The following is a 6580-nucleotide window of genomic DNA, read 5'->3' on the forward strand; positions in this document are numbered from 1 at the left end:
GCCCGCCGCCGCTTCCTGTCCGCCGGCGGAGAGCTGGGATTGGGCTTGAGAGGCGGGGTTTCCTGGGGTTCCGCCCCCGGACTGGAGCGCAACTCTGTGGACCGTACAGGGTTTGCTCTTGGTGCTGCTCAGACCTGTGTCTTGAGCAGAAGAGGCAAGGTGAGGGATGTTAAGGGGCCGCTGTCCTCGTTTTAACTTCACAGGGAATGGGGATTTTCGTTACTTCTTTTTTTGCCTCCCTGGGTGCACAACTTCTACCAAGTAAACAAAAGCAAAGCCTCCCCCACCCTGCAAAAGAAGCGAAGTCCCAATAAACAGTTATTACTTTGGAGACAGCCGACAAAGCTCAGAACCTCAATGTAAAGCCCTTCAAGCAGCAGAAACATACAGCCTAAGTCCTATTTTTCTGAATTCTGTAAAACTGTCACAGACCAGGCCTTGGCCATTCTAAAAGCGTGCAGCCTCAACCACAGGTACCGAATCTAGCCTGAAAAATGTCCTAGTTACCACTTTCTGTTCATTCTCTGAAGAGAACTCTGGAGTCTCCTTCACCCCAACTTCTTTGAAGCTCCTATTTGAGCTCACAGTAACTCACTTTGATTTTTTAAACTTGTATTCCATGGACTAAAGACTTAAACATAAAACCTGAAACCGTAAGACCTAGAAGGAAACAGGGAAAACTTGATGTTGGTCTTGGAAATGATTTTTTTGGATGTGATGCCAAAGCACAAACAACAGAAACAAAAGTAAATAAGTGGGCCCACATCAAACTAAAAACCCTTGGCAGAAGAATCAAAATGAAAAGGCAGTGTTTGGAATGAGAGAAAACACTTCAAATTGTTTCTCTTACAAGGGGTTAATAATTAAAATATACAAGGAACTCTTACAACTCAGAGGCTACAAAGCAGACAATCCAATTTAAAAATGTGCAGAGGAATTTAGTGCTTTTTCAAAGAAAACATCCAAATGACCAATAGGTGCTTGAAAAGATGCTCAATGCCACTAATCATCAGGGAAATGCAAATCAAAACCATGGTGAAATAAGGCCCACACTGTTAGAATGGTTATCCTCAAAAAGATAAGAGATATGTGGACTTCGGTGGATAAGAATCTGCCTGCCTATGCAGAGGTCACAGGTTCAGTCCCGCATCTGGGAAGATTCCACATGCCCCGGAGCAACTAAACCCCTGCGCCACAGCTACTGAGCACTCTAGGGCCCAGGAGCTAGAACTAATGAACCTGTGTGCTACAACTACTGAAGCCCATGGAGTCCCCACATCACAACTACTGAGCCCTCGTGCTCCAACTATTGAAGCCAGTGCATGGCAAGGAGGAGTAGCCCCTGCACACCACAAGAGAAAGCCTGCAGAAAGCAGTGAAGACACAGCACAGCCAAAAATAAATAAATAAATATATACATATATATATATAGAAAGACAAGACAAACTTGTTGGCAAGGATATGGAAATAGGGAAACTCTTGTGCATTTTTGGTTGGAATGTAAATTGGTGTAAGTATTACAGAAAACAGCACAGATGTTCCTCAAAAAATTAAAAATAGAACTACCATAGGGCCCAGCAACACCCACTTTGGGGTATAAAACCAAAGGAAGTGAAATCAAGGTCTTGAAGAGAAATCTACACTCACATATTCATTACAACATTATTCACAATAGTGTCCCTGTATGGATGAATGGCTAAACACAATGTGGTATATAGATAAAATGGCATATTAATTCAGCAATGAGAAAGAAGGAAATCTTGCCATCGGGGATTAATCTGGAAGGCATTATGCTAAGTGAAATAAATCAAACAGAAAGACAAATACGGTGTGGTCTTATTTATATGTGGAATCTAAAAAACCCAAACTAAAAGAAGCAGAGAGTAAAATGGTGGTTACCAGGGTCTGGGAGGTGGGGGAAATCTGGAGATATTGGTCAAAGGGTACGAACTTCAGTTATAAGATGAATAAGTGCTGGGAATCTAATACTGGTAATCATTTTGCAGTACTTAAGTGTATCAAATCATGTGTTATTACATGAAAAACATGCATACAGTTTACATGTGGTATGTTGGTTATCCGAAGATATATCCATTTGAATGCAGAGTTCCAAAGAATAGCAAGGAGAGATAAGAAAGCCTTCCTCAGTTATCAATGCAAAGAAATAACAGGAAAACAATAAAATGGGAAAGACTAGAGATCTCTTCAAGAAAGTTAGAGACACCAAGGGAACATTTCATGCAAAGATGGGCTCAATAAAGGACAGAAATGGTTTGGACCTAACAAAAGCAGAAGATATTAGGAAAAGGTGGTGAGAATACACAGAAGAACTATACAAAAAAGATCTTCATAACCCAGATAATCACGATGGTGTGATCACTCACCTATAGCCAGCCTGGAATGCGTAATCAAATGGGCCTTAGGAAGCATCACTACAAACAAAGCATGTGGAGGTGATGGAATTCCAGTTGAGCTATTTCAAATCTTAAAAGATGATGCTCCAAAAGTGCTGCACTCAATATGCCAGCAAATTTGGAAAACTCAGCAGTGGCCACAAGACTGGAAAAGGTCAGTTTTCATTCCAATCCCAAAGAAAGGCAATGCCAAAGAATGCTCAAACTACCACACAGTTGCACTCATCTCACACGCTAGCAAAGTAATGCTCAAAATTCTCCAAGCCAGGTTTCAACAGTACGTGAACCGTGAACTTCCAGATATTCAAGCTGGATTTAGAAAAGGCAGAGGAACCAGAGATCAAATTGCCAAAATCTATTGGATCATAGAAAAAGTAAGAGAGTTCCAGGAAAATATCTACTTCTGCTTTATTGACTGCACCAAAACCTTTGACTGTGTAGAGCACCACAAACTGGAAAATTCTGAATGATATGGGAATACCAGACCACCTGACCTGCCTCTTGAGAAATCTGTATGCAGGTCAAGAGGCAACAGTTAGAACTGGACATGGAACAACAGACTGGTTGCAAATTGAGAAAGGAGTAGGTCAAGGCTGTATATTGTCATCCGGCTAATTTAACTTATATGGAAAGTACATCATGTGAAATGCCGGGCTGGATTAAGCACAAGCTGGAATCAAGATTTCCGGGAGAAATATCAATCACCTCAGATATGCAGATGACCCCACCCTTAGGGTAGAAAGTGAAGAAGAACTAAAAAGCCTCTTGATGAAAGTGAAAGAGGAGAGTGAAAAAGTTGGCTTAAAACTCAACATTCAGAAAACTAAGATCATGGCATCTGGTCCCATCACTTTATGGCAAATAGATGGGGAAACAATGGAAACAGGGAGAGATTTTATTTTGGGGGGCCTCCAAAATCACTGCAGATGGTGACTGCAACCATGAAATTAAAAGACCCTTGCTCCTTGGAAGAAAAATTATGACCAACCTAGACAGCATATTGAAAAGCAGAGACATTACTTTGCTAACAAAGGTCTGTGTAGCCAAAGCTATGGTTTTTCCAGTAGTCATATTTGGAGAGTTGGACTATAAAAAAAGCTGAGCACTGAAGAATTGATGCTTTTGAACTGTGGTGTTGGAGAAGACTCTTGAGAGACCCTTGGACTGCAAGGAGATCAAGCCACTCATTCATAAAGGAAATCAGTCCTGAATGTTCATTGGAAGGACTGATGCTGAAGCTGAAACTCCAATACTTTGGCCACCTGATGCTGGGAAAGATTGAAGGCGGAAGGAGAAGGGGTGACAGAGGATAAGATGGTTAGATGGCATCATGGCATCAGCAGCATGCTGGCGTGCTGCAGTCCATGGGGTCGCAAAGAATCGGACATGACTCAGCATCTGAACTGAACTGAAGTCTTCAGGCTTCCTGGATGACTCAGTGGTAAAGAATCCTGCCAAGCAGGAGACATGGGTTCAATCCTGGGTCAGGAAGATCCCCTAGAGGAAGAAATGGCAACCCACTTGCCTGAGAAATCCTTGGACAGAGGAGCCTGTTGTCTGTGGGGTCACAAAGAGTCAGACAGGACTATGGATTAAGCAACAAATTAGTCCTCATCTTTCGCATCCTGCTTCAGTAGGCTGAATTAGAAAAGACAGATATTAATACTAATAATAATTTGGAATTCCTACTTTTTACTGTAGGTTTTTTCGACTTATTACCACATGCTTTTTTAATTCTCATTTTGAAAAATGAATTACTCTAGTTTTGCTCCAACATCAATAAGCTCAAAAATACGGTCAGAAGTTCTAATATCATCAATAGTGCCCATTTACAATGAGATGTCTGGAAGAATGGCAGAATCTCATGATTTTTTTTTCTTTTTCTTAAAAGATCCAATCTTAGGAAAGATGAGTTACATGGAAATATTACATTGCATATACCTGTGCTTGTATTTTCTTCTGGTGGTGCTGTCTGCAAATGTTTTGATTTTTTTAGCTGTTATACTATCTTGTGGCATGTTTAGTTGTGCAGCAACTTTTATAGTTAATTTCAGTGGTAGAGGTAAATGGTGTTTTCTTTTTAATTTCAACTGGGTAAAAATACGTTTTGTATTATCAAGGTGATCATCAAGAATTATGTTTAAGATTGTATTTCTTTTCACTTAAAAACAAATTGATCAGTATCATAATGAAAGGGATTCAATGTTACAAGTTTGAACCACTGTTTTATTTGACATTTAACTTACTACCTTTTCTAACCTCAACTTTTCTTTTTTTTTATGAGAATGATTAAGTTTAAATTATTTAACATTTGTAAAGTGATTATAATAGTGTCTGGCTATTACTACGTAAGTGTTTAAATAAAAATAAGTATCATGGTTCTTCCATTCAAAAGCAGTGATTAACAGTATTATTTCCTTAATGACAACATCCAGCTTTGATACTATCAGTATAAATGAAAGTTATCCCAAATTTTAATAACGAGGAATTCAGCTAGGAAGTACATGGCTGTACACAGTATATTACATAAGTAATACCGCCGGAAAATGCTGCTTGCACAACTTAAAGCCAATCCTAGCAAACATTTCAACAATTACATTTTTTTTTCCGTCTTACAACATTGCTTTATTATATAGATGCAAAATCTGTTTTATGTACAATACGTGTACTTTATTTGGTCCTACCAAATAATCTTACCAAGGCTTTCTATTGGTAATCTTCCCCCAAAAGATTCAGGTAGAATTAGATATTGTGCACTTCACGACTACCCAAACCTGAGACTTCGCTACTAATTTCAGTTTTGGGGTCATACACATAAATCGAAATAGACACACGCGAGGTATAGACACACACGAGGTTAAGGCGATGAAAGTGAGCTGCAGGAAACCCCAGGGTTCAGAACAACTAGGCTGTGTATTTTGCTTGAGTTAGATTCGCAACGTGAGCAGCAAAGGTTGTGTGATCTCAGAGCGCTTTTATTGTAGTGCGAGGGCTTCTGAACACCCATGTGACTGCGTGGGTGGGGGCGCTGGCGGCCTGTGGGCCCTTTGAGGCATCCATCACCAGGCGCTCATTTCTTCTCGGCCTCTCCTGTTTTGGGTTCTTGTTTCAGTTTGTAATCAGCCAGGGCGGCCTTGATGGCGTCTTCAGCCAGCATGGAGCAGTGCAGTTTCACAGGCGGGAGGCACAGCTCCTTGGCGATGTCTGTGTTTTTGATGGTCAAGGCTTCCTCCACCGTCTTCCCCTTTACCCATTCGGTGGCTAACGAGCTGGAGGCGTTGGCAGAACCACAGCCAAATGTTTTAAACCTGGCGTCCACGATCTTCCCCTTTTCATCCACTTGAATCTGTAATTTCATGACACCACCACACGCTGGAGCCCCCACCAATCCAGTCCCAACATTTTTAGATGTCTTGTCAAGGGACCCCACGTTTCGGGGATTTTCATAGTTATCAACAACCTTTTTGTGACAGAGCCGAGCGGGAGCTGAGAACTCCCGGGCGGGCAGGCGCGGGGCCCGGAGCAACAGGGCCGACGCCGCCCGCCTCAGACGGCCCGCTCCAGCCGCCGCCATCTTGCGGGCTTGCCCAACAATTACATTTAAAATTTTCCAACTCCAACTAAAGACATGCATGCTGCATGTCTCACTGTCATGACAAACTAAGTATGTTTAACTTATCTCTGATAATGGCACCAACACTCTCAGTAACCTGGGATGGGGAATGAAATTATCTGACTCTTCTTCCCTTGTCTACTCATAACCAGTCACCATCTATTGCTGCTGCTAAGTCGCTTCGGTTGTGTCCGACTCTGTGTGACCCCATAGACGGCAGCCCACCAGGCTATTAATTCTATTAATTCAACTATTAATTCGTCCCTAAAAATGTTTTTCTTGTACCTTAAATCCTTCCCTACCTACTATTGTCACTCCAATTCACACATTTTCTCTTGCTTACTGGACTTTTAACCCATCTCACTCCAGTCTCTCTCACTTCTGGTCCTGCTTTCAAATCTCACCTCAATCCACTACAGTTTGCTTCCATCCCCATCAGCCCCAGGAAGCTACCCTTGCTGGGGCCATCAAAGATCTGTTAGTTACCAATGCCACTACACACTTTAACTCATCTAACTAGGCTTTTTGGTCAATTAACATTCTCTCCTCAAAA

The 6580-nt window shown here is 41.6% G+C and overlaps 1 pseudogene across 1 annotated transcript; it reads right to left on the reverse strand.

Moving 5' to 3' along the window:
* Window positions 1-5012: 5012 nt before the first annotated feature.
* LOC147364524 (iron-sulfur cluster assembly enzyme ISCU pseudogene) lies at window positions 5013-6006 on the reverse strand (annotated as a pseudogene). Its single transcript, XR_015134620.1, has one exon. The product of XR_015134620.1 is annotated as an iron-sulfur cluster assembly enzyme ISCU pseudogene (transcript).
* Window positions 6007-6580: the final 574 nt, after the last annotated feature.

This window comes from Bos grunniens, chromosome 10, assembly GCF_055505025.1.
Source record: "Bos grunniens cultivar Pamir isolate PY7600 chromosome 10, Bosgru_T2T1.0, whole genome shotgun sequence".
Taxonomy (NCBI): Eukaryota; Metazoa; Chordata; class Mammalia; order Artiodactyla; family Bovidae; genus Bos; species Bos grunniens.